At 38.0% G+C, this 27743-nt stretch overlaps 2 non-coding genes across 2 annotated transcripts; both read left to right on the plus strand.

Annotated features, from left to right (window-relative positions):
- The first annotated feature begins 3384 nt into the window (after positions 1–3384).
- Positions 3385–3457, plus strand: TRNAC-GCA (transfer RNA cysteine (anticodon GCA)). The gene has a single exon. It is a non-coding gene; the product is annotated as a tRNA-Cys (tRNA).
- A 15700-nt stretch (positions 3458–19157) lies between these two features.
- On the plus strand, positions 19158–19229 carry TRNAC-ACA (transfer RNA cysteine (anticodon ACA)). The gene has a single exon. It is a non-coding gene; the product is annotated as a tRNA-Cys (tRNA).
- Positions 19230–27743: the final 8514 nt, after the last annotated feature.

Raw genomic sequence — 27743 nt, forward strand, 5'->3', positions numbered from 1 at the left:
TGCCTGGAGAATTTCAGGGACAAGGGAGCCTGGTGGGCTGCCATCTGTGGGGTCGCACAGAGTCGGACATGATTGAATTGACTTAGCAGCAGCAGCAGCAGCAGCAGCAGCAGCATACTAAGGGCCATCTAAGTTCTAAGACTTAGACCGGCTGTGCTGAGGAGGACCCAGCAAACACCAGGTCTTTGCTGCAGCCCACAGGATCCTTGGTCTTTGTTGGGGCATGCAGAATATTTTAATTGTGGCATGTGGGATCTCATTCATCTACCAGGGATGGAATCTGGGCTGCCTGCATTGGGAGCATGGAGTCTTAGCCACTAGACCACCAGGGAAGTCCCTGCTTGCTTTCTTAAGCAGAGGACATGGACATCTAGAATAGACCTCACTCTTACCAATAACCAACTTCTTTTTCAGCAGGGATGCTACTTCGTGATATCCTGATGAAGCATTCCAAATGGCATGACACATCAGAACTTTTTGTGAGACACAGGACCAGTGATTATGTATTTATGATCTTTTGTTGTTTTTCAGTCGATTAGTTGTAGCCGACTCTGTGACCCCATTGACCGCAGCACGCCAGGCTTTTCTGTCCTTCACTGTCTCCCAGAGTTTGCTAAAACTCATGTCCATTAAGTAGATGATGGCATCCAACCATCTCGTTCTCTGTTGCCCCCTTCTCCTCCTGCCTTCAATCTTTCCCAGCATCAGGGTCCTTTCTAATGAGTTGGTCCTTCTCTCCAAAATACTGGAGCTTCAGATTCAGCATCAGTCCTTCCAATCTTACTTAGCCTTTAAAATAAGACTGTAGGGGGTATTAATTTACCAGGTGATTAAACTGAGGCTTATAGAGGTTCAGTCCATTACTCTTTACGGGAAGGTGAAGAACCTGAGCCAAGATTCAGGTCTATTTCAAGTCACTTTATGTTCTTCCCAATACCTTACTCCTCTTTTTGAGGGTTCAATTTTTCACCCAAATACAGTGGCCCTTCAAGGCATCACTGGAGTAAGTCTTTGTGTTTTTGTAAATGTGTTTGGGGTTATTAGGTGATAATATTAGGATCCCTGAGGAACCCACAAATTAAAACTTCGAGATATGGAAGCAGAGATCCTACTTCTTAACACAAGCAAACTTGTGATATTGGAGAAAAATTTTTGACTCTTCTCGAGCCTTCTCATCTCTGAAATGAGATACTTCCTGATGTCTGCCTGATACAATGGTTGGTTCATAGTAGCAGTCTCAAAGAATAAGTTTTTCATTCTGCTTTTGTTCAGGTACCCATTAGCTTTGGTCACGACTGTTCTTGCAGTCCTCTAACTATTCTCAGTTTAGTTCAGTTCAGTTCAGTCGCTCAGTCGTGTCCAACTCTGCAACCCCGTGAATCGCAGCAGGCCAGGCCTCCCTGTCCATCACCAACTCCCAGAGTTCACTCAGACTCACCTCCATCGAGTCAGTGATGCCATCCAGCCATCTCATCCTCTGTCGTCCCCTTCTCCTCCTGCCCCCAATCCCTCCCAGCATCACAGTTTTTTCCAATGAGTCAACTCTTGAAATGAGGTAGCCAAAGTACTGGAGTTTCAGCTTTAGCATCATTCCTTCCAAAGAAATCCCAGGGCTGGTCTCCTTCAGAATGGACTGGTTGGATCTCTTTGCAGTCCAAGGGACTCTCAAGAGTCTTCTCCAACACCACAGTTCAAAAGCATCAAATCTTCAGCACTCAGCCTTCTTCACAGTCCAACTCTCACATCCATATATGACCACAGGAAAAACCATAGCCTTGATTAGACGGACCTTTGTTGGCAAAGTAATGTCTCTGCTTTTGAATATGCTATCTAGGTTGGTCATAACTTTCCTTCCAAGGAGAGTCTTTTAATTTCATGGCTACAGTCACCATCTGCAGTGATTTTGGAGCCCAAAAAGATAAAGTCTGACACTGTTTCCACTGTTTCCCCATCTATTTCCCATGAAGTGATGGGACCGGATGCCATGATCTTCGTTTGCTGAATGTTGAGCTTTAAGCCAACTTTTTCAATCTCCACTTTTACTTTCATCAAGAGGCTTTTGAGTTCCTCTTCACTTTCTGCCACAAGGGTGGTGTCATCTGCATATCTGAGGTTATTGATATTTCTCCTGGCAATCTTGATTCCAGCTTGTGTTTCTTCCAGTCCAGCATTTCTCATGATGTACTCTGCATATAAGTTAAATAAGCAGGGTGACAATATACAGCTTTGACAAACTTCTTTTTCTATTTGGAACCAGTCTGTTGTTCCATGTCCAGTTCTAACTGTTGCTTCTATACCTGCATACAGATTTCTCAAGAGGCAGGTCAGGTGGTTTGGTATTCCCATCTCTTTCAAAATTTTCCACAGTCTATTGTGATCCACACAGTCAAAGACTTTGGCACAGTCAATAAAGCAGAAATAGGTGTTTTTCTGGAACTCTCTTGCTTTTTCCATGATCCAGCGGATGTTGGCAATTTGATCTCTGGTTCCTCTGCCTTTTCTAAAACCAGCTTGAACATCTGGAAGTTCACGGTTCACGTACTGCTGAAGCCTGGTTTGGAGAATTTTGAGCATTACTTTACTAGCGTGTGAGATGAGTGCAATTGTGCGGTAGTTTGAGCATTCTTTGGCATTGCCTTTCTTTGGGATTGGAATGAAAACTGACCTTTTCCAGGCCTGTGGCCACTGCTGAGTTTTCCAAATTTGCTGGCATATTGAGTGCAGCACTTTCACAGCATCATCTTTCAGGATTTGCAATAGCTCAACTGGAATTCCATCACCTCCACTAGCTTTGTTCATAGTGATGCTTTCTAAGGCCCACTTGACTTCACATTCCAGGATGTCTAGCTAGATCTAGGTCAGTGATCACACCATCATGATGATCTGGGTCGTGAAGATCTTTTTTGTACAGTTCTTCTGTGTATTCTTGCCATCTCTTCTGAATGTCTTCTGCTTCTGTTAGGTCCATACCATTTCTGTCCTTTATCGAGCCCATCTTTGCATGAAATGTACCCTTGGTATCTCTGATTTTCTTGAAGAGATCTCTAGTCTTTCCCATTCTGTTGTTTTCCTCTATTTCTTTGCATTGATCACTGAGGAAGGCTTTCTTATCTCTTCTTGCTATTCTTTGGAACTCTGCAGTCAGATGCTTATATCTTTCCTTTTCTCCTTTGCTTTTCGCTTCTCTTCTTTTCACAGCTATTTGTAAGGCCTCCCCAGACAGCCATTTTGCTTTTTTTGCATTTCTTTTCCATGGGGATGGTCTTGATCCCTGTCTCCTGTACAGTGTCACAAACCTCATTCCATAGTTCATCATGCACTCTATCTATCAGATCTAGGCCCTTAAATCTATTTCTCACTTCCACTGTATAATCATAGCAGGCTTTCCTGGTGGCTCAGACGGTAAAGCGTCTGCCTGCAATGCAGGAGACCCAGGTTCGATTCCTGGGTCGGGAAGAGCCCCTGGAGAAGGAAATGGCAATCCACTCCAGCAGTCTTGCCTGGAAAATCCCATGGACACAGGAGCCTGACAGGCTACAGTCCATGGGGTTGCAAAGAGTCAGACACGACTGAGCAACTAGTACTTAGTACTGTATAATCATAAGGCACTTGATTTAGGTCATACCTGAATGGTCTGGTGGTTTTCCCTACTTTCTTCAATTTCAGTCTGAATTTGGTAATAAGGAGTTCATGATCTGAGCCACAGTCAGCTCCTGGTCTTGTTTTTGTTGACTGTATAGAGCTTCTCCATCTTTGGCTGCAAAGAATATAATCAAGATGATTTCAGTGTTGACCATCTGGTGATGTCCGTGTGTAGAGTCTTCTCTTGTGTTGTTGGAAGAGGGTGTTTGCTATGACCAGTGCATTTTCTTGGCAAAATTCTATTAATCTTTTCCCTGCTTCATTCCGTATTCCAAGGCCAAATTTGCCTGTTATTCCAGGTGTTTCTTGACTTCTACTTTTGCATTCCAGTCCCCTATAATGAAAAGGACATCTATTTTGGGTGTTAGTTCTAAAAGGTCTTGTAGGTCTTCATAGAACCATTCAACTTCAGCTTCTTCAGTGTTACTGGTTGGGGCATAGACTTGGATTACTGTGATATTAAATGGTTTGCCTTGGAAATGAACAGAGATCATTCTGTCATTTTTGAGATTGCATCCAAGTACTGCATTTTGGACTCTTTTGTTGACTATGATGACTACTCCATTTCTTCTGAGGGATTCCTGCCCACAGTAGTAGATATAATGGTCATTTGAGTTAAATTCACCCATTCCAGTCCATTTGAGTTTGCTGATTCCTAGAATGTCGACATTCACCCTTGCCATCTCTTGTTTGACCACTTCCAATTTGCCTTGATTCATGGACCTGACATTCCAGGTGCCTATGCAATATTGCTCTTTACAGCATCAGACCTTGCTTCTATTACCAGTCACATCCACAGCTGGGTATTGTTTTTGCTTTGGCTCCATCCCTTCATTCTTTCTGGAGTTATTTCTCCACTGATCTCCAGTAGCATATTGGGCACCTACTGACCTGGGGATTTCCTCTTTCAGTATCCTATCATTTTGCCTTTTCATACTGTTCATGGGGTTCTTGAGGCAAGAATACTGAAGTGGTTTGCCATTCCCTTCTCCAGTGGACCACATTCTCTCAGATCTCTCCACCATGACCCGCCCGTCTTGGGTTGCCCCATGGGCATGGCTTAGTTTCATAGAGTTAGACAAGGCTGTGGTCCTAGTGTGATTAGATTGACTGGTTTTCTGTGAGTATGGTTTCAGTGTGTTTGCCCTCTGATGCCCTCTTGCAACACCTACCATCTTACTTGGGTTTCTCTTACCTTGGGCGTGGGGTATCTCTTCACGGCTGCTCCAGCAAAGCGCAGCCACTGCTCCCTGCTCCTTACCTTGGACGAGGGGTATCTCCTCACCGCCACCCTTCCTGACCTTCAGCATGGGATAGCTCCTCTAGGCCTTCCTGCACCGGCGCAGCCACCACTCCTTGGACTAACTATTCTAGGATCTCGTAATCTCCATTCTTGCCTAAGGAATGATTCTAAAACATGTGTGCTGAGTTGTATCCAACTCTTTGTGATCCCATGGACTGTAACCCACCAGGTTCCTCTGTCCATGGGATTCTCCAGGTAAGTATACTGGAGTGGGTTGCCATTTCTTACTCCAGGGGATCTTCCTGACTCAGGGATTGAAACTTAAAACTTAAAACATGGATTTTATCAACCTAAATATGTGATAAAAAGGCATTTAATTTGGAGACAAGCAGAATCCAAATAGAAAAGGGAGCTTTTTCACTCCTAAACTATACACATAATAGCGACAATGCTTCAGAGATTTCTGCGAACATGAACCAATGGTAGTGCAGCTGCCTCTGCAGAGTATTGCCACCATACACTGTGCTGTGTAGACATTCCTTCAAGCCTTGACTGGTTAATGCTGAGCAAATCCAATAATTTCTCCATTCTTCAAGCAAGATCACCTTCCAGGATTAGTGAAACTGACTAGATTATATGTGTAAGTGAATAAGAAAAGTATCTTAGAGAATACATTGGACTTCTAGGCTTGGAGAAGAATTAAACATTTAAAGTGATTGGAACAACATATATATTATCATTGTCACCATCTTTATCATCAAGATTATCATAGGAAATTTTTACTGTTTTCTTACTGATCGAAACATATTATTTGATTCTTAAGGAATACGTTGAGATAATTACTATTATTACATTTATGTTATAGAAAAGGAAGTGACTTTCATGGATGCTGGAGACTTGTCTAGATTTAATCAAGTAGGAAAGCCTATTTGATGTGAAATTTTGTGCTCTTGGCACTTGTGAATATATTTTACACATTTAGGTATCAGTAAACATCCAAATCTTATACTGCTTGAGTATTGGGTGAATGGATGAAAGAGGGAAAGAAATGACAAAGTTCTGTGCTCCATGTATACTTTGATATAAAAGTAAAATTCATCACATTAGCAGGATGAAACCACCAAAGATGTTTGCCTAGTGGAAGGAGCATGTTCAAAACTGAGTCTTAAGGTTAGCTGTGGTGGATGGATTTGGGCTTCCCTGGTAGCTCAGCTGGCAAAGAATTATCCTGCAATGCAGGAGACCCCGGGTTGATTCCTGGGTCAGGAAGATCCCCCAGAGAACGGTTAGACTACCCACTCCAGTATTCTTGGGCTTCCCCTCTGGCTCAGTCGGTAAAGAATCTGTAATACAGGAAGACCTGGGATTGATCCCTGGGTTGGGAAGATGCCCTGGAAGAGGGCATGGCAAACCACTCCAGTATTCTTGCCCAATCCCCATGGACAGAGGAGCCTGGTGGGCTGCAGTCCACGGGGTCTCAAAGAGTTGGGCATGACTGAGCAACTAAAGCACACAGATAAGAGACTGGGAAACTGGCTAATAGGCTCCTTTATAATACAAGGAGAGGGGTTATAAGACAATAAGTAGGAGTTTAGCAATAAGGAAAGGGATGAAGAGGTTGGATATAGGAGTGTGTCCCAGATACTCTGGACAGAACTTGTTAATCTCCTTACGAGGAAGGGTAGCAATCAGGTTTCAACTTTGATCAAGGGTTTATGAGTTTATTAACAAAGACACAGATTTGTCCATCCCATAGGTATTTGATTGAAAAATCTGTTGGACACATTCACTTATTTTTCAAGTATAAATGACAAACATTCTTTTCTTTTTTTATTGACACATAGTTGATTTACAATATTGTGTTAATTTCTGCAGGACACATTTACTTTTATTCATTATGTGGTAGCAGGAGTGAAATTTACTCTACCCCTTTAAATAAGTATATGAATCAATAGAAAGCCTGCATAAAAAAGAAGGAATAAACATGAAGTGAACCCTAAGGCTGTCCTTTCTTATTTCAGAAGATGAATTTTCAGACTGCAGTGATGTGAGAAAGAACCTGAACAGAACCTGCTGGTCATAATGAGTGGAGGAGTGTTGAACTCTTGAGTCAGTGTATTAATTCAGACCTAAGGTTTCCTTTATGAAATAAAGAGAAATATAGAATAAAGAAATGCAAAAAAGAAGCCTGTAAAGAAAGTGAAAGTGGTACATATACACAATGAAGTATTACTCAGCCATTAAAAAGAATACATTTGAATCAGTTCTAATGAGGTGAATGAAACTGGAGCCTATTATACAGAGTGAAGTAAGCCAGAAAGAAAAACACCAATACAGTATACTAACGCATATATATGGAATTTAGAAAGATGCTAACAATAACCCGGTGTACGAGACAGTAAAAGAGACACTGATGTATAGAACAGTCTTATGGACTCTGTGGGAGAGGGAGAGGGTGGGAAGATTTGGGAGAATGGCATTGAAACATGTATAATACCATGTATGAAACGAGTTGCCAGTCCAGGTTCGATGCACGATACTGGTTGCTTGGGGCTAGAGCACTGGGACGACCCAGAGGGATGGTATGGGGAGGGAGGAGGGAGGAGGGTTCAGGATGGGGAACACATGTATACCTGTGGCGGATTCATTTTGATATTTGGCAAAACTAATACAATTATGTAAAGTTTAAAAATAAAATAAAATTAGATACAAAAAAGAAAAAAAAATAAAAATAAAAAAAAAGAAAGAAAGTGAAAGTGAAGTCGCTCAGTCATGTCCCACTCTCCCATGGACTGTAGCCCACCAGGTTCCTCTGTCTATGGGATTTCCCAGGCAAGAATACTGGAGTGGGCTGCCATTTCCTTCCTTAGGGGATTTTCCTGACCCAGGAATCGAACCCGGGTCTCTGGCATTGCAGGCAGACACTTTACCATCTGAGCCACCAGGGAAGTAAGTAGTGCCTCAAAATCAAAGTATAGCTGTGAAGTTAGGATTTCTAAAATATGTGTATTCCCATATATATTTATTTCATGTACACATGTATAAGTATGAACACTTTACATATGTCTGTATACACACATATGTCTATATACATATAGACACATATACATGTAAAGAAATATTATGTATATGTATATATAGACACATATGTATATGTGTCTATACATACATATATTTCCTAGCGTTTCTCTATGAGAGGTCTATGAAGTAGCAAAGAACACATAATGCTCAAGTCATCTCCATTCATAAGAGCCTAGGCTTCTTGGATAAATGACTGATTCTAACGCTGTGGCAGGGTTGGTAAAAGATAATTTTGGAACTTACTGTTAGTCCAAGAAGAAAGTGCTTGAAAAACAAATGGAGAAGAGTCAGAACACAGAAACCAATTTGAAAATACTTCCATTGATCAAATCACAATTTGTGTATCAAAATAATTAAGTACCATAATGAAACATAAGACATTAGAAAATAAGAATTTTGAGCTCAAACCAATAGATCAGCATATACATTAAAAAAAAAAAAAAAAAGATCGGATGCCTCTTGTTTGCATTAGAATGCAGAGTGCCTATTGGTAAATTTAGGGGGAAATTTTGATGAAGCGAAAGTCATTTGCATTGTTGTAAAATATCTCCCCTCGGGCTAGTTATCAGTTTTAAGACAAAGTAAACTGTCTAATAACATGTATTAATGACAAAGTCTTTCATTACAGAGAAGTCATTTACAGCACAGTACTGGATAGGGTCAGCTTAAGATAGGAGAACTGTAACAAAGATAGGAGAAACTGTAACTGCCAAAGATATTATCAGTTATGCTAATAGCCACATGCATGTGTATGTGCGTATGTGTGTGTGTGGGTGTGTACATAGACATGTATGTATATATAGTATTCCATTTATATAAAATTCTGTAATATGCAAACTATAGTTTGAAAGAAAACAGAAACTAAAACTAAAAAAGAAAACTAAAACTATAGTTACAGAAAGAAAACCAATGGCTGCCTCTGGTTGGGGAGTGTGGATAGTTGGGAGAATTTGGAGGAATTTCAGATGTAGACAAGGAAACTTTTTCATGAATTTGAATGTGTTCATTAGTTGGATTGTGGTGATGATTCAAGGGTGTGCACATATTTCAAAACTTATCAGACTCTATATTTTAATATGTTATATTAATATTTTCAGTTAAACATCTATTATTAAAACAAGTGAAAAAGACAATTTGGCACTATCTTGTAAAGTGAAGAATGTGTGCCTCTCATGCAATAATAGCACTTTTTTGTGTATGACTACAGAAACATTTTTCAGACATTGAAGGAAAAAACAGTGATAAGAAAACAAATATTCACTTAAAAAACTGGCAAGGATTTTGAAGAGATATTTAACACAGGGGATGTAGGAATGACAAAAATATTGAAAGAAGGTTGATATTATTAGTTATCATAGAAATTAAAATTAAAGCACAATGTGTTTTTTTTTAATATCATTAGGATAGCAACAAGTAAATAGAAAGATGACACCAAATGTTGGTGTTCGTAAAGCAATTGGATATCATATTCGCTAGTGAGAATGCAAAAGTTTATGGCCTCCTTGGGAAACAATTTAGCAGTCCCTTATAGATAAACATGTACTTTCAATATGACCCAGCAATTCCACTCCTAGACATTTACTGAAGATGAATGAAAATATATCTTAACACAAACTTGCATTCTATAATTCACAGAAGTTTTATAATATTACCAAACTGGACAATGATCCAAATGTCCATCAAATGATGAATGGATAAACTAAGTGTGTTATATCCATAAATAGAAGATTTCTTAGAAATAAAGTTGAATGAACTACTGACATGGGCAGGAACATAAATAAGTCTTAAAAGTGTAACATCAAACATCGAAAAATGCGTTCATATGAAGTTCTATATAAGTCAGAACTATAGATGAAGAAGGGGATCAGCAATTTCCAAGGACAAGAGGTGAAAGGAGAGAACTGACTAGAAAGGCTCTCAGGAAAGCTTTTTGGGGTGATGGAAATGTTCTGTATCTTCATCATGGTGGTAGTTCCTTACTATACACATTTGTTCAAATTTATCAAATTGTATACAAAATCATACAAATCATAAATTGATTATAAGTTAGTCTCTTGAGGGTCATATGTTTAGTTTCTACTGTGTACAATCTTTAAGATTTAATTTTGACATATATCTTGAATTCTGCACAAATTTAGTGAACACAGAAGTGAGAAAAACTGTGAACCTTATGTTTATCCACCTGAGTTGACACGAGATGTAGTGTTGAGGGAGGGGATTGAAGGAGAGGATATTTTTGTTGTCAAGAGCTCAGATTTTCATAGGTAAATTCAAAAAAAAGAGTGATTACCAATTATTATTCCTTATCCACCAAAATTGTATATTGTCACCCTGTTTATTTAACTTATATGCAGAGTACATCATGAGAAACACTGGACTGGAAGAAACACAAGCTGGAATCAAGATTGCCTGGAGAAATATCAATAACCTCAGATATGCAGATGACACCACCCTTATGGCAGAAAGTGAAGAGGAACTCAAAAGCCTCTTGATGAAAGTGAAAATGGAGAGTGAAAAAGTTGGCTTAAAGCTCAACATTCAGAAAACGAAGATCATGGCATCCGGTCCCACCACTTCATGGGAAATAGATGGGGAAACAGTGGAAACAGTGTCAGACTTTATTTTTCTGGGCTCCAAAATCACTGCAGATGGTGACTGCAGCCATGAAATTAAAAGACACATTAAAAGACGCTTACTCCTTGGAAGGAAAGTTATGACCAACCTAGATAGCATATTCAAAAGCAGAGACATTACTTTGCCAACAAAGGTTCGTCTAGTCAAGGCTACGGTTTTTCCTGTGGTCATATATGGATGTGAGAGTTGGACTATGAAGAAGGCTGAGCGCCGAAGAATTGATGCTTTTGAACTGTGGTGTTGGAGAAGACTCTCGAGAGTCCCTTGGACTGCAAGGAGATCCAACCAGTCCATTCTGAAGGAGATCAGCCCTGGGATTTCTTTGGAAGGAATGATGCTAAAGCTGAAACTCCAGTACTTTGGCCACCTCATGTGAAGAGTTGACTCATTGGAAAAGACTCTGATGCTGGGAGGGATTGGGGGCAGGAGGAGAAGGGGACAACAGAAGATGAGATGGCTGGATGGCATCACTGACTCGATGAACCTGAGTCTGAGTGAACTCCGGGAGTTGGTGAGGGACAGGGAGGCCTGGCGTGCTGTGATTCATGGAGTCGCAAAGAGTTGGACACAACTGAGCAACTGATCTGACCTGATCTGATCCACCAAAATGGGAAGATCCCCTGGAGAAGGGAATGGCAACTCACTCCAGTATTCATGCCTGGAAAATCCCATGGACCAAGGAGCCTGGTGGGCTACAGTCCATGGGGTTGCAAAGAGTCGGACAACTGAATGACTTCACTTCACTTCACATCCACCAAAATAACCATCTTGGTGCTGGAAAAGTAGCAGTGGTTTAATTCAGTGATTTGTTAAATTTAGGGGGAAAAAAAAACATTGAAAGCACACTGACTTGAAAGCTCAATATTTGTGGGGAAAGATATTTTATGATATATTTGTGAAGTTAAAGGGCATGATGTTATAACTCTTTTAGGAAATTTGGAGAACTGTTCTACAATTTCCCATGAGAGATCTGAGCCACAGTCATATTTCAGAGACATTTACATTTTTTAAATGTTTTATTAAATATAATAGGATGTTTCTGATAGTTATATTTTACTATGGTCTTTGCTGTTATCAATATAAAATTAGGAGGAGCAAAAGATAGCGAATTTAGAGTGGTAAAATCATTCAGATAATCCCTCTCCTTTTAAGCTTTAGTCTTAGATTTATAAAAAGGAGGCTGAGGTCCAGGGATTTTTCTTCTTGACTCTTATTTCATTTACTGAAGCATTTGCCCTTATGCTGATTCTCTGAAAAGGGTTTCCCCTTCAGGCTACAGAGATGCAATGTGAAAGGGAACTTCTCGCATACTGATAAAGGTACTTAATGATCAGGCATGTATACAGTAGGCAGGTGTGTCTAATCAGGAGGATGGGAAGGAGCAGTTATGCGGTGCATAAAGGCTCATTGGCCACCAAAAAGCAAATGGGGAACAGTTGGTTTTCCACCAGAGCCATCCCTCCCATAATGCCCTTGTTTCTGCTTTCTTGCAACATGAATATTCTCCCAGGCTAAAGGGGAAGACACATATATAGATCACTGAGACAGCTACTGTTGTTCTTAAAGGGGATAATTTGTCCCAGCTTCAGAAATTGCTCTCATTGGTCACCATGGGAGTGAGCCCAGATGCTTTCTGTTATGAAATTCAATGTCAAACCAATTATGGGTGCACTGATGCATCATGATATCAGAGATGAAGAAATTGCAAATTAGGCTATTTCCTCTCTGTAAATTTAAATTCTGACATTTTACACTGTCATTATTTATACTGACTCCCAGGTAATAGAAAAGCTGTTTGGAGGCCTACTCTTTCCAAGGGTGGGTATGCAATGTCCCAACAGGCAGCAAAGTTCATGAAACTAATGTTGATTAACCTTTCTATGTCTAGTATTAGTGTAGATAGGTTCAGATCTATATGGATTAAAAGGAGCTTTAATTCTAGTTGGATATTTGGGGCTTCCCAGGTGGCACTAGAGCTTGCCTGCCAATGCAAGAATCAAAAGAGATGTGGGCTTGATCCCTGGATTGGGAAGATCCCCTGGAGGAGGGCATGGCAGCCACTCCAGTATTCTTGCCTGGAGAATCCATGGACAAGGAAGCCTGGCAAGCTATAGTTCATAACTATCTCAAAGTGTTGGACACTACCGAAGTGACTAGGCACTTGGAGGACCTGCCTGGTTCTACTGGGTAGGAAAGAGTTGTTGAAGGTAGGCCCTCATCCTGGCCATGGTTCTTACCTGAGTGACCTTAGAAATGCAGCACGTGGTCTTGGCAAATTGTTTATTTATTTATTATTATTTTTTAAAATTTTATTTTATTTTTAAACTTTACATAATTGTATTAGTTGGCAAATTATTTAATATCTATTTCTAGCCTGAGTTTTGTTATATATAAAAGTGGGGTGAAAATAGTTAAGACACTCTGCATTTTGCAGTGATATTTTTATTTGAGGTTACTGCAAAAGCTTCTTGCTGAATAGTTAGTAATGAGAAATATCAGAGACCTGACAGGTTCATAGAATCAAATTTCAAACATATAAAATTCACATATTAGAAGTAAAGCACTACATATACATATACACACATATATAATTATATTATATACACATATACATTTATATACACACATATATTTATGTATATATTATGTGTATATGTATATTTATATTATATACATATATACATTTATATACACATATATATATATATTTATGGAGAAATAAATGGCAACCCACTCCAGTGTTTTTGCCTGGAGAATCCGGGGATGGGGAGCCTCGTGGGCTTCCATCTATGGTGTTGCATGAGAGTCGGACATGAGTGAAGTGACTTAGCAGTAGCAGCATATATATTTATATTATATATATGTATATATATATAAAACACACACACACATATATACACATACACACATATTTTTTGGCCTAATTTTAATTGGATTTTTTTTTTTTTGGCCACTTGCAGCAAAGAACCCAAATATAGACAGAGAATTGACAGCTAGGACAGAGAGAGGAAACAGGGGAAATGGTGGCAGGATGGATGCTCTTAGTAAACTGGGTTTATGGATGAAAAAACAGCTCTACTGCTGTCTCACTCATACCTATTTTCCTATGACCTTCAACCTGATGTTTTCAGAGGTGGTGGTGTGTCTTTTTTTAAAAAGAGAATTCCCCAAATATTTTTTCATAAGAGCTTGTAGATACAGTAAAAAATATCAAGGAAGATTTCTTCTATTCCTGGTTTATTAAAACTACCTTTTAAAATCACAAATAGTACGGAATGGTATTCATTGTCTTTCTGTGTATCTATTGATATATTTTTCTTTTGTCAAAATGAAAAATTTTATATGAACAGAATTTTTTCCTTTTTTAAAAAGTTCAGATACGCTTGACATATACCATCATAGTAATTTTGGGTGTAAAACATAATGACTTGATAATTGTACATGTTGGGATATGATGACCACAGTGTCATTATTATCCATTTTCACATAGTTGAAATTTTTTTCTTGTGATGAGAACTTTTAAGACTTACTCTTCTAGCAACACTAAATATGGAATACATGTTTTTAATCACCGTCACTGTGCTATACATTATATCTTCATGATTTATTTATTTCGTAACTAGAAGTTTTTCTCTTTGGACCCCCTTCACTCATTTTGCTTGTTCCTCATCCCTTGCCTCTGGCAGCCAGCCAATCTATTCTCTGAATCTAGGTGTTTGGCTTTTATTTATTTATTTATTTTTACAGCTGTACTGTTATATAATTTACGTATCATAAAACATATCTATTGAAACTGTACAGTCTGTTGAGGTTTTGTATATGTATACATCTATGTAACCATTACCCCAGTCCAGTTTTAGAACACTTGCATTATTATAAAATTGTCCTCATTTTTATCTGTAGCTGACTCTCTCTTTCCAACAAAATGCCTATATACTTTCTGTCCTAATGGATTTTCCTTTTTAAAAAATCTTATTTAATAAGAATCATAAAATACGTGTATCTAGTTTCTTTCACGTGTATGATGGTTGGATATTTGATTACATTTGTATGCATCTGGAGTTTCTTTGTATTGCAGAATAATATTCCAGTATATATATTATTGATTATTGAGAGTTAAGCCAGCTTTTTCACTCTCCTCTTAGAAAGAAAGTGAAGTTGCTCCGTCGTGTCATACTCTTTGCGACCTCATGGACTGTAACCCACCAGGTTCCTCCATCCATGGAATTTTCCAGGCAAGAGTACTGGAGTGGTCTGCCATTCTCTTCTCCAGGGGATCTTCCCGACCCAGGGATCGAACCCTGGTTTCCCGCATTGCAGGCAGATGCTTTACCATCTGAGCCACCAGGGAAATCCCATTCCAATGTATAGACATGTCATATTGTTTATTCATTTATTGTTTCACATTTGGATTGTTTTCAGGTTTTGGATGATATATACTTGTGTATGTTATGTATATTCCTGTGATGATCCCCTGGACGAGGGCATGGCAACCTGCTCCAGTATTCTTGCCTGGGGAATCCCATGGACAGAGGAGCCTACAGGCTATACAGTCCTTAGGGTCGCAAAGTGTCAGACACTACTGAAGCGACTTAGCATGCATACATACATATTCCTGTGTAAGCATGTTTTCTTTTAATTTGGGTAAATATCTAGAAGTGGAATTAGTATGTCATATGGTAAATATATGTTTGTTTAAGAAAATGACAAATTGATTCTTAAGTGGTTGTCTCATTTTACAGTCTCATGAGTAATATATGTATGAAGGTTCTAGTTTCTCCTAAATAGAATTCGAATCATGCCATTCTGTAACTCTAGAATGGCATTGAGAATCTTTTTGAATATAGATATTCTACTGAATGTGTATGGAATGTCATTTTTTTCACTTAAAAATTTTTTTATTTTACTAATTTCAGGAAAACATAGACATTACAAAAAATGTGAACTTAACCTCCTCAAATAAAATACCATACAAAAGTACGTCTCAACTATGAAGGACATTGGCACAATATGATTACCTAATCCACGCATCTTATTTGGATATTACCAGGCTTATATGCACTCTTCTTTAGAATGTTGTTATATAAAATTTTATCACAACTGAAAACTGATATAAACATCACTATAATCATGAGTCGGACACGAGTGAGTGACTGAACTGAATTGATAATCATAAGACAGAACTATTACATTATTTTACTCTCTTATATTTCTAAATAACCCTAACCATTGGAACTCCAGTACTCTTGTCTGGAGAATCCCATGGAGGGAGGAGCCTGGTAGGCTGCAGTCCATGGTATCGCTACGAGTCGGACACGACTGAGCGACTTCACTTTCACTTTCCACTTTCATGCATTGGAGGAGGAAATGGCAACCCACTCCAGTGTTCTTGCCTGGAGAATCCCAGGAACGCGGGAGCCTGGTGGGCTGCCGTCTCTGGGGTCGCACAGAGTCGGACACAACTGAAGTGACTTAGCAGCAGCAGCAGCAACCATTGGAAACCAGTGATCTGGTCTTCATCACTGTAATTTTGCCACTTTATAAATGTTATGTAGACAGAATCATACACCATGCACCCTTTTGAATAGATCTTTATCACTCAACAGGATGCTCTTGAGATCTATGTAGGTTGTTATGCATATCCATGGTTCTATATTTTTCTTTGTCTCACTCCATTTATGAATACATCACAATTAACCATGAAAACATTGCAGAACATTTGAGCTGGTTTCAGTTCTGGCTCTTATAAATAAAGCTCGTATAAATATTTGTGTATAAAAGTTTGTGTGAATGTCAGCTTTTCTTTCTCTAGGGCATGAGCCAACACAGTGTGCCCTGCAGGAAGAATCTTATCCATGGCCTGTTTTTGTAAAACCCACGAGGTTTGTGATACTGATACTCAGTAGTATATCTGTAACGGAAAACCATAGTGCCAAGTATTGAAGGTGTTTAAGAGAAACTAGAGCCTTCATACTTTGCAAATGTTACTTGCTGATGGAAATGTCAAGTGGGACTATTTTGGAATCCATCTGACAGTCTCTTTAATAAATACACATTTACCGTGTGATTTACCAATTTCACTTCCAGATATTTACCCATATTAAATGAAAACATACGCTCATACAATGTTAAATTCTTTTACCATTTTTAAAGGGTTGAAAAAAATAAAATGAAGAATGTGTGATAGAGTTGGAATTTGGCTTCTAAAACTGAAAATACTTACTGCCTGGCATTTTACAGAAAAAGTTTGCCAGCCTCTGCTCTGGAGTAAACTTGGGTTGCTGGATTCTGTGACATATGCACATTTGATTTTGTAAGAAACAACCAAACTGTTTTCCAGAGTGGCTGTTACATTCTACATCCTCCTCAGCAGTATCTCAGAGATCCAGTTGCTCCAGATTCTCAACAGTACTTAGTAAGAATTTTTATTGCAGCAATTCTATAAATGAGACATAGTGGTATATCTTTAAGCTCAGTTTGTATTTCTTTAGTGTTTAATGTTGATGTGGTGTTGATCATATTTTCACGTATTTATTTGCGATCCATATGTCCCTTTTTGGTGAAATGTCTATTAAGTGTTTTGCTCATTTTCTAATTGAATTGTGTATTTTCTTACTGTTGCAATTACAGATTTCTTTATATAATCTTGATACAGTCCCATTGTTGGCCACGTGATATGTAAATATTTTTTCTCAGTGGCTGACTAATTCTTTCTTTCTCTTAAACTATTTTTCTATCCAGTATATATTTTAATTTTGATAAATTCCTATTTATTGATATTTTCTGTATTTTGCTTTGTGTCATGTCTGAAAACACTTAATATGACTCTAGGTAATGGAGATTTTCTCCTATGTTTTCTTCAGAAAGATTAATAATTTTATATTTAGATCTAATAATAGTGTTCATCCTATAATTATAGTCCTCTTTTTCAAAAATGTTTTAGCTATTGGAATCCATTTGCTGTTTATACTTTAGGAAGAGGTAATGACTTTTGCCACTGAAATTTTGATAGAGATTATGTTGAATCTACATATATTTTTGGAGAAGAGAACATATTAATATTATGAAATCTCTACAGATAGTATTCTGCTTTGGTTTTTAATGCCCCTTTAATTTCTTAATCAATGTTTTGAATTTTTAAATGTGCAAGTATTTCACTTTCTTTGTTAGCTATATACAATATTTTTATTCCATGTCAAGTGATAATTTGACTCTTGAATTTTTCATGATAGCATTTAGAATGAATCAGTTTTCTTGAGTATTGATTGTATATTCTGTGACCTTACTAAGCTTATTTGTTTTAGTAAGATTTTGAATTTTGGTCAATTCCTTAGAATTTTTTGCCTATGAGATTATTTCAACAGTGGATGAAGGCATTTTACTTATCCCTTTCCAATCTTAGTGCTATTGATTAGCTTTTGGCAGTGGCTTGACCCCTTGGAAAGGCATTTAATTGAAATGGTAAAAACAGGCCTCTTTGCCCTGTTCCTGATCTTAGAGAGAAAACAATAGTCAATGACAATTAAGTATGAAAGTAGCCATAGGTTCTTGACATTTTCAAGAGTCAGATTTTTGTTTCATTAATTTTCTTGAAAGTTTTTCTGGTTTATAGTTTATTGATATTGTTAATATTTTTAATAATAACTTCTAAATTAGAAGTATTTCTCTTAATTATTTCCACCCTTACTATTATTTCTTTCCTCCAACTTACTTTGAGATTGATTTGCTTAGGTTTCTAGCTTCTTGAGTAAAAGTTCAGAATATTGACTTAGGTTTTTATTTTTTTCTAACATTGGTTTAAATCTATACATTTCCATCTAAGCCTTGCTTAAAGCTTTGGCTGCAGCCTACAAACTTTGGATGTTGTGTTTTCATTTTTATTTAGTTCCGTTTTATTTTTTTTAATTTTCCTTGTGATATCTTCTTTAACTTCTGAGTTATTTAGAAGCATATTCAATTCCCAAACATTTTGGCATTTCCTGAATTTCTGTCACTGATTTCTATATCAGTTCTAATGTAGTTTGAGAACATTTTTATTGTTTCCTCATTTCAGTCTTGTTAAATGTACTGAGGAAATAACTTAGCATATGGTTTATCCTAGAGAATAGTACATGTCTGCTTGGAAATAATGTGCATTCTGCTATTTTTGGGTATAGTGTTATATATTAATATAAACATTTTTCATGTAAAGTTAGCTGTTTCCTTTTTTATGTTTATTTCATTCTTCTCTGTTCTTTTTGAACTGTATATCTTCATTTACTAACAGAGGAGTATCAAACCTCCAAGTATAATGATCATATAGTCTATTTTTCCTTTAAATTTAGTTATTAAAGTTTTGTGTATTTTGAGCCCTGTTGTTGGGCACATTTTTATTTATATTTGTTTTATCATTCTGGTATATTTGCCTTTTCACTGTGAAACATTATTCATTGTCTTTAGTAATATTTCTTGTCTTAAAATCTATTTTGTTTTGTATTTATACAGCTACACCAGCTCTCTTTTGATTGCTGTTTTTGTGATGTATTTTTTTTATTATCATATTTAAAGTCTATGGGCTTCCCTGGTGGCTTAGTGGATAAAGCGTCTGCCCACAATGCAGGAGACCTGGGTTCGATCCCTGGGTAGGGAAGATCCCCTGGAGAAGGAAATGGCAACCCACTCTAGTACTCTTGCCTGGAAAATCCCATGGACGGAGGAGCCTGATAGGCTACAGTCCATCGCAAAGAGTTGGACACGACATCTTTAAGTCTGAAATTTGTTTCATAGTCATGTGTTTTGTTTAGAATCTTGTAATTCCCTTGCTTTATCTGTAAATGTCTGAAAAGTAAAAGTGAAAGTCTCTTGGTAGCGACAGACTCTTTGTGACCCCATGGACTATACAGTCCATGAAATTCTCCAGGCCAGAATACTGGTTGAGCAGCCTTTCCCTTCTCCTGCGGATCTTCCCAACCCAGGGATTGAACCCAGGTCTCCTGCATTGCAGGCGGATTCTTTACCAACTGAGCTATGAAGAAAGACACCCCTATAAAAGTCTCCTTTCACCGTATGTGACATAATAATTGTTATGTTAGGAGTTACACCTTCCTTTTGTTTTCCATATATGTGTGTGTTTTATTTTTTGAGGAGGTAGATTTCTCTGGTTTTCTTTTTGATTTTCTTTTCAATCAATATTTTTAATATGCTATTTTAATTTTTCTGTTGAATTTTTAACTATTATGATAGGTATGAAAATACGCATATTATCTATCTTCACATTCTAATTCAAATTAATACTGGCTTGATTCTGATAAAAATGTAGCTACAGTTCTCATATGCATGTGTGCTGAGTCGCTTCGGTAGTGTCTGACTCTTTGTGACCCTATGGACTGTAGCCCGCCAGGCTCCTCTGTCCATGGGATTCTCCAGGCAGGAATACCGGGGTGGGTTGCCTTGCCCTCCTCCAGGGGATCTTCTTTACCCAGGAATCAAACCCGGCTCTTTTATGTCTCCTGTATTGGCAGGCAGGTTCTGTACCACGTGTACCTCCTGGGAAGCCAACTTTTCTCATATAAGTTTTGCTTTTTTCCCTTTGTACTGTTTCACATATATTTCATATATATGTTATAAATGCAAGTATGGAATTTTATAATTATATTTTTAAAGGATTTAAGAAATGAGGAAAGTATCTAAGTGTATTTTATATTAATCCATATATTTATCATTTCCACTATTCTCCATTCTCTTTTGTTCACCCTGCTTATGATCTGCTATGATTTCCTTTAAACTTAAAGGTCTTCTTTTAGTGTTTCTCACAGGAAAATTCTGCTAAGTAAAATTCTCCGAGTTTCTGCTCATCTAGGAATATTTTTATTTCATCTGTTCTTCAAAATGACAGTATTAGTAGATACACTAATTATTGTAGTATACCAGGTGATTAGTGGGCAATACTGTGCTCCATTTTGTATGCCCTTTCTGTTTGTACGCCATTCTGCTGTCTCTGGCTTCCATTATTTTAATGAGAATTCTGCCATTAACTGGGGACTTCCCTGGTGGCTCAGCAGTATAGAATCTACCTGCAATGCAGGAGACACAGGTTTGATCCCTGGGTCAGGAAGATTGCCTGGAGAAGGAAATGGCAACCCACTCCAGTGTTCTTGCCTGGGAAATCCCTGGACAGAGGAGTCTGGCACACTACAGTCCATGAGGTCACAGAAGAGCTGGACAGGACTTAGTGACTGAACAACAGTGCCATTCTGCTGTCTCTGACTTTCATTAAATTGACGAGAATTCTGCCATTAATTTTATTGCTATGCATGTTTTATATGATAAACCATTTTGTTTTTGCTGTTTTCAAGATTTTTCTCTTCAGCTTTGCTTTTTCAGCCTGTGAGCGATTTCACAGGAGTTTCTATCATTTCTGCAGTGGTACAGCTTTTCCTTTTCCCCCTAATACCTTCCATGGATCCTGAATTTCCCATCTATGTTTTTGAAATAGAGTTACCTTCCAATGAGGTTGTCTTTATAGGGAATATAATGTGATACAACGTTAGGGACAAGGAGATAGAAATCTTTTCATATATAATTTTAAAGGACAAACTTTTTCATGACCAAACAAATTAGATGCAAATAAATGTTTTGTTTTCTTTTCTAGACAGCTGACAATCCCACCTGTAATGCCCCTTCTGCCAAAGTCTTTCCTATTTGGATTAAATATTTATTTATGTAGAGGAAACATTTGCTTTATTTTGTCTCTGCCATTATCATTCTTCTCTAATTTATAAAACATGCTCCCATTATTTATATGGGAGTTAGGTGTTAGTTGTACCTTGATGCGGAGAAGGCAATGGCAACCACTCCAGTACTCTTGCCTGGAAAATCCCATGGACAGAGGAACCTGGTGGGCTGCAGTCTATGGGGTTGCATAGAGTCGGACACGACTGAGCGACTTCACTTTCACTTTTCATGCATTGGAGAAGGAAATGGCAACCCACTCCAGTGTTCTTGCCTGGAGAATCCCAGGGATGGGGGAGCCTGGTGGGCTGCCGTCAATGGGGTCGCACAGAGTCGGATACGACTGAAGTGCCTTAGCAGCATATCAAGTACAGGCCTTCCAGAGAATCCTGAAATCAGTGCTTGTTGGACTCTGATGATTCTACTGTAGGAATTTTATCTGCTGTGCTGAAACTTAGAAAACTGCTGTTCTAACCTCCAAGATAGAGAGTAGTGTGGTATTTGGGCTGGCAAGTTTCTCAGAGATTATACTATCTAAATCTCAATATTTTATTTTTGTGTTTGCTTATGTGTTTGGCTGTGTCCGTTCTCAGTTGCAGCATGTGGGATCTTTGCCTCAGGCAGGATCTTTTTGTTGTGGTGCGGACTCTCTAGTGTGGCACAGGGGCTCCAGCGCGTGGGCTGAGTATTTATGCATGTGGACTCAGTTGCCCCCTTCCCACTGCCTCATGTAGAATCTTAGTTCCCTGGCCAGGTATCAAGCCCACATCCCCTGCAATGTAAGGTAGATTCTTAACCACTGGACTGCCAGGGAAGTCCCTAAATCTCATCATTTTATAAATGGGGAAACTGAGGCTTAAAGAGGCTGAGTGACTGGAGTAACTAGATTAGAACTAGAGCAACAACGGGGGCTTCCCTGGTGGCTCAGATGGTAAAGAATCCACCTCCAATATGGGAGACCTGGGTTCGATCCCTGGATTGGGAAGATCCTCTGGAGGAGGGCATGGCAACCCACTCAAGTATTCTTGCCTGGAGAATCCCCTTGGACAGAGGAGCCTGGCAGGCTACAGTCCATGGGCTCACAAAGAGTCGGACACGACTGAGCGACTAAGCACAGCATGAGCAACAACCAAATCTTCTAAATAAATAATTGAATATTTACTGTGTATTGGGCATTAAACTAGGCACTAAGGTTTACAGAACTGAGTGTGAGACTGAGCTTTGTCCAATGCAGTTTAAGATCTTGAGGGTGGAAAAATATAAAATGATGTTTGTAACGTATTATGTGATGTACTTACTTTAAAATCATAGAGTCAGAGAGACGAATTATAAAGGCTGGTCACTTAGCCTCTGATACTCATTTTCTTATCTGTTATGTGAGGGTAGTATTACTTATCTTAGATTTGTTATGCTACTCAATGTAGTAATTCAGTTAAAAGTTCCTTAAAAATGGTAAAGTTTAGTCAAATGTAAATGATTATTATTCCTATGTTTTACTTATTAATCAAGCACACACATAATCATAACTATACTGCTTTATCTGGGTCCCACACAATGTAGGAACAGGTAGCTGTAAAAAGAGGTGCTACACAGTTTTTATAGGTTCCTTTGGATGGCTGTATTAGAAGATTAATTGATAAAATCCAATCACAGTTAAAAGATTTTATTTGCAAAAGTTCTTTCCTGTTAAATAAACAGAGAAATAGCTAATTCTTCTTTATTGAAAATCTTTCTTTCATTTACTCAGCTTAATTAAATCTCATCATATTTCTGTGTCCCTTCTAAAGAATGATTTTTAGCAATTAGTAGTTTTTTAATAATAAAAATTCTCCTAAGGGAATATATCAAATCATGTGCAGCCTAATAAATCGACATAATCTCTCAAAGAACAGGATTTAGATGTAGCCATGTTGAGAAGAGAGGTTCTGCTATAACTTGACTTCAGGAAATGACAAAATTTAGCAAAATAGGAGCCTATGAATAGTAAAAGGGAAAAAGAGACCATGGGACAGGCACAGAGACTGGTTAAGGAGACAATTTGTTTACGTCAGAGTGTGTCCCGGTTTATAATAGTAGCTTTCATTGTGTTCCCATTATACAGCTATTTGAAGAGTGAAGTCACTCAGTCATGTCTGACTCTTTGCAACCCCATGGACTGTAGCCTCCCAGGCTCCTCCATCCATGGGATTTTCCAAGCAAGAATACTGGAGTGGGTTGCCATTTCCTTCTCCAGGGGATCTTCCTGACCCAGGGATTGAACCCAGGTCTCCGGCATTGCAGGCAGACGCTTTACTGTCTGAACCACAGGGAAGCCCTTATACGGATATATTATATAATAATAGACTCATTGATCTCAAATATGATTTATAGAAGTGACACAGAGCAAGAACCTGCATTCAGAAGGGCAGGGGAAGCATCTATGTTGTCCAGAGATTTCCATAGACTATCTCATCTGAGTTTAGAAAGTAGGAATTATTATCTTTGTTTATAGATAGAAAAACAAAGCCTCGGAGGGATTAGGTAATTTTCCAAAGATAGCGTATAAGTAGCTCTGGGATTCAAATTCAGATTTATCCAAAGCTAGAGTCTTCTTCTACCCACATTACTTTCCTTATGATAAGCAATATGAGGAAACCTCATTGCAGTAACCTAGTTGTAAGAATAGATGATTCATTTGATTAGTGTTTTAAGTGAACACATGGTGTTTATGATTAAGATCAGTATTTCCAAGGAGGACTACATTCCATCCAATGAAAAGTTTGGTCACATTTTGACAAGTGGTATTATTTTTCAGCTAACACAATTTAATACAACCAACCTTTTCTATGAAAAGCAGTGTTCTAACTGATATAGACAAGATGATCTTTCAAAGACAAATGAGACATTTTAATAACTTCAACATATTGTTTTTATTAAATAACAATATATTCTTGTGATAAAAATTTTCCCTTGATTTCTACAAAAAACAAGGAATACTACTATCCCTCATTATATATGCTGTGTGACTTTATGAAATAGAGACCAAGTCACGACATCAGTACCAATATCTTGACTTACATAGGACACACCTTTCTAGCCAATCTCAGGATTCACACCCATTCATTAAAAAGCTTTGATGTGTTACAAGAAAAATCATTAAACTCAGAACTGGAATACCTGGTGCTAGTTTTATCTCTGTCACTTTGTCATTTTTATTGCAGAAAAATTTTTTTCCCATTTTCTCAATCTTACTATCATAATCTGAAAACTGAGGGAACAAGATGGCATTATTTCTAAAGTGTTTTCTGACTCTGATATCTTAAGAACAAAAACAAAGATTAAGAAAACCTTCTGTGAAAATAGTGAGGTGGGCACATTAATGCAAAAACTAAACCTTTTCCTGTGGCATGCTTAGGTATATTAAAAAAATAAGAGATAAATGATATAAAACAAGAACAAAACAGAACAACAATAACAACAAACTCTTCCAAACAGATCGGATTTATCATTCAGAGTAGATTGGAGGACTTTATAATGTATAATTAGACTAAGAGTTGCAAGTATGCAATCAATGCTATGTTTATATTAATAGCTAATCATGTTATCTATTAGCTCTGTTTGCCCATGAGTAAAGCTAATCTACTGATATCAGTCATGGTGAAGGAAAGTGCAGTGTTTACTGAAGGATGCCATGCAAGGGGTCCAATTCCCCACTGGATTAAAAGACGCAAATTCCCCCAATGGATTTCAGGGAAAGGTGAGGGAAAGGATTGTGGGATGCGTGATCAGCTCATGGCCATTCTTCCGATTGGTTGGTAGTGAGGTAATACGGAGTCAACATCATTAACCTTCTGCTTCCAACAAGCCTGGGATCTACATGCTTGTGGACAGCATACAGTTAACTTCTTCCACCTGGTGAAGGTTTCAGTATCTGCAAAACAGCTCAAAGGATATAACTCAGAATATTGTCTATAGTCCTTGTGCTAAGTCACTTCAGATGTTTCTAACTCTGTGAGTCTATGGACCATAGACTGCCAGGCTCCTCTGTCCATTGGGATTTTCCAGGCAAGAACACTGGAGTGGGTTGTCAAGCCCCCTCCAGAACGTATTCCCAACCCAGGGATCAAACCAGTGTCTCTTATGTCTCCTGCACTGGCAAATTGGTGCTTTACCACTAGCGCCAGCTGGGAAGCCCCTTGAGGAGGAACTAAAGGTCCCTGACTTTGTTCAATAGCTAAACTATTTGTCTTGCTTGACTGTTTTCCTTTCTTTCTGCATTTTCTTACTTCTCTGATTAAATTTATTCTTTAGAACTCCAGGAAGGCCTAGGAAGCTAAAAAGTTTTTCTAAAACAAGAGGCAGGCAGAGGTCATGTGGATGGGTGGTCTGTCCTGGGAAGGCCCCATAGGATCCTGCTCCATTAAAGTTATACTTGTATTTTCCAATCTTTTAGCTTTTCTGATGAATTTAGTAGTTTGTGTGTGTGTACACCTTGACTTACTAGTCATGAAAACAGCTGTGTTCCTAGTAACAAGACTAGCAAAATTTAGTGATTTCTATTTAGTATAATAATGTTTAGCCTCAATTTAGTTGAGACCTCACCTTAGTTTTTGTTTTTCACTGTTTTTAGATCTCTTACATATTTAAGGGTTTGTGTGTGTGTGTGTGTGTGTGTGTGTGTGTGGCAAATCCCTATAATAAGACTTATCCCTTATAAGCTGAGACTTAAAGACATGGCTTTGAAATGAGTCATCACCTGGGAAATTGCATAAACACTGGAGGAAGGAAAGCTGGGAGGAATGAGGGGATGACAGAGGGAAGGGAAAAAGAGATACAGGAACAGAAGATAGAAGGATTCAGAAAAGGATAAGAAAAAAGAAAGGATGGAAGGAAAAGGAGAGATAGGATAGAGCAAAGGGAAAGGAGAAAGAAGGAAATAGAAAGAAGCATTATTTGGCAGGAAGGTATAAGTATAATCTACAAGCAAAAATGTTTCAAGCATCTAGAAACATATGTATCCCAGCCAGACGCCTCTTTCCACTCTTCCCTGTGAATAAAGGAAGCTACAGGCTACAGTGGCTAATATCTAAGATATATAAACAGCTTCTACAACTCAATAGCAAAAAAACAAATAATTCAGTTTAAAAAAAGGATAATGAACTTGAGTAGAACTTTCTCCAAAGAAAACATACCTACAGACAAAATATCATCTTTGGAAAAGTGAAATTTCTCCCCCAGTTCTCACAAGGAAGTGTATTGAAAGCAGAAAAAACATAGGAAATCTTTAAAATTTTGTCTTAAGTTGGCTATTAACCCATTTATCTCCACTGTGAAGACTGGAGTCCACTATCTGAGAATTTTGCATTTACCCAGAAATTTATCCCAACAAAGAAAGTTGTGATATGTGCCACCAAATATCCAACACCTTGGGAAAAAAATCTCCTATTCATAAAATTTACTGTATTTCTGTAGAGAGACTCTTCTGAAACAAAACCATTCTGAGACTATTTACCTTCATTAAAATCTTATTCTCGTTAGAAGAATAAATGACCGAGTGAATGTTTTTTTGTTAATTTTGTAGTTATCTTTTACTGAAGAACAAACTTAATCACACACCTGAGTTTATTGAGGTGTTATGCTTTAGGAAATATTACAAGTTACTTTAGTATTAACAACTCTTTCTTCACTTTGGTGGTAGATTGGCAGTTCAGATATGTTTTCTGTGGCTGTGCTGTAAGGATGAGTCGTCAGGGATGTTAATATCTATTATGCATAGTTTAAGTTAGGCACTGTGTTACATCACTGAATTCTCATGATTGCTTTGCTGAAAAGAAGTAACAGGCCCCAAACAGAGTCACTTGTGCTAAAGTGGCACATCAGTAGACCAAAATTTAATACCAAACCTAGTTTCAGTTTCAACCTATTTTGGGGATGTAGCTTAAACAGTCAGTCTGAAATTTCCTGGTCAGCAGTAGTGAAGTAATCTGCCTGACTGACCCCTTTCATCCCCCATAGAAGGATGAGGTAATCCACCTTTTCCTTATTCCTGCCAGCTTCTATGTATAAAAGCTTTCCATTCTGTATGGCTCCTTAGAGCTCTTTTTTTATTTGCTAGGTGGGATAGTTCCAGATTCACGAATTGTTGAATAAAACCAATCTGATCTTCAAATTTACTAGTTGAGTTTTGCTTTAAATGACCTGTGATGTAGATACTCTTATTTAGTTTTTTGGTTTTTTTTTTTAGATTAAGAAATTGTGGCATTAAAGTTTTAGGTAATATATTTTTTTTAGGTAATATATTTAAGATCACAAAAATAAAAATTGCTGCAGCTGAATTTTGAAACTGCATTGTTTGATTTCACTTAATCCCTATGATCATCATTGGCCGTTCACAATTTAATCACTTTCCTAGAGGCCAGAATTGCCCTGACTCATCTGAATTAGGCCTAGACAC

The sequence above is a fragment of the Bos mutus genome, chromosome 29, assembly GCF_027580195.1.
Source record: "Bos mutus isolate GX-2022 chromosome 29, NWIPB_WYAK_1.1, whole genome shotgun sequence".
Classification (NCBI taxonomy): Eukaryota; Metazoa; Chordata; class Mammalia; order Artiodactyla; family Bovidae; genus Bos; species Bos mutus.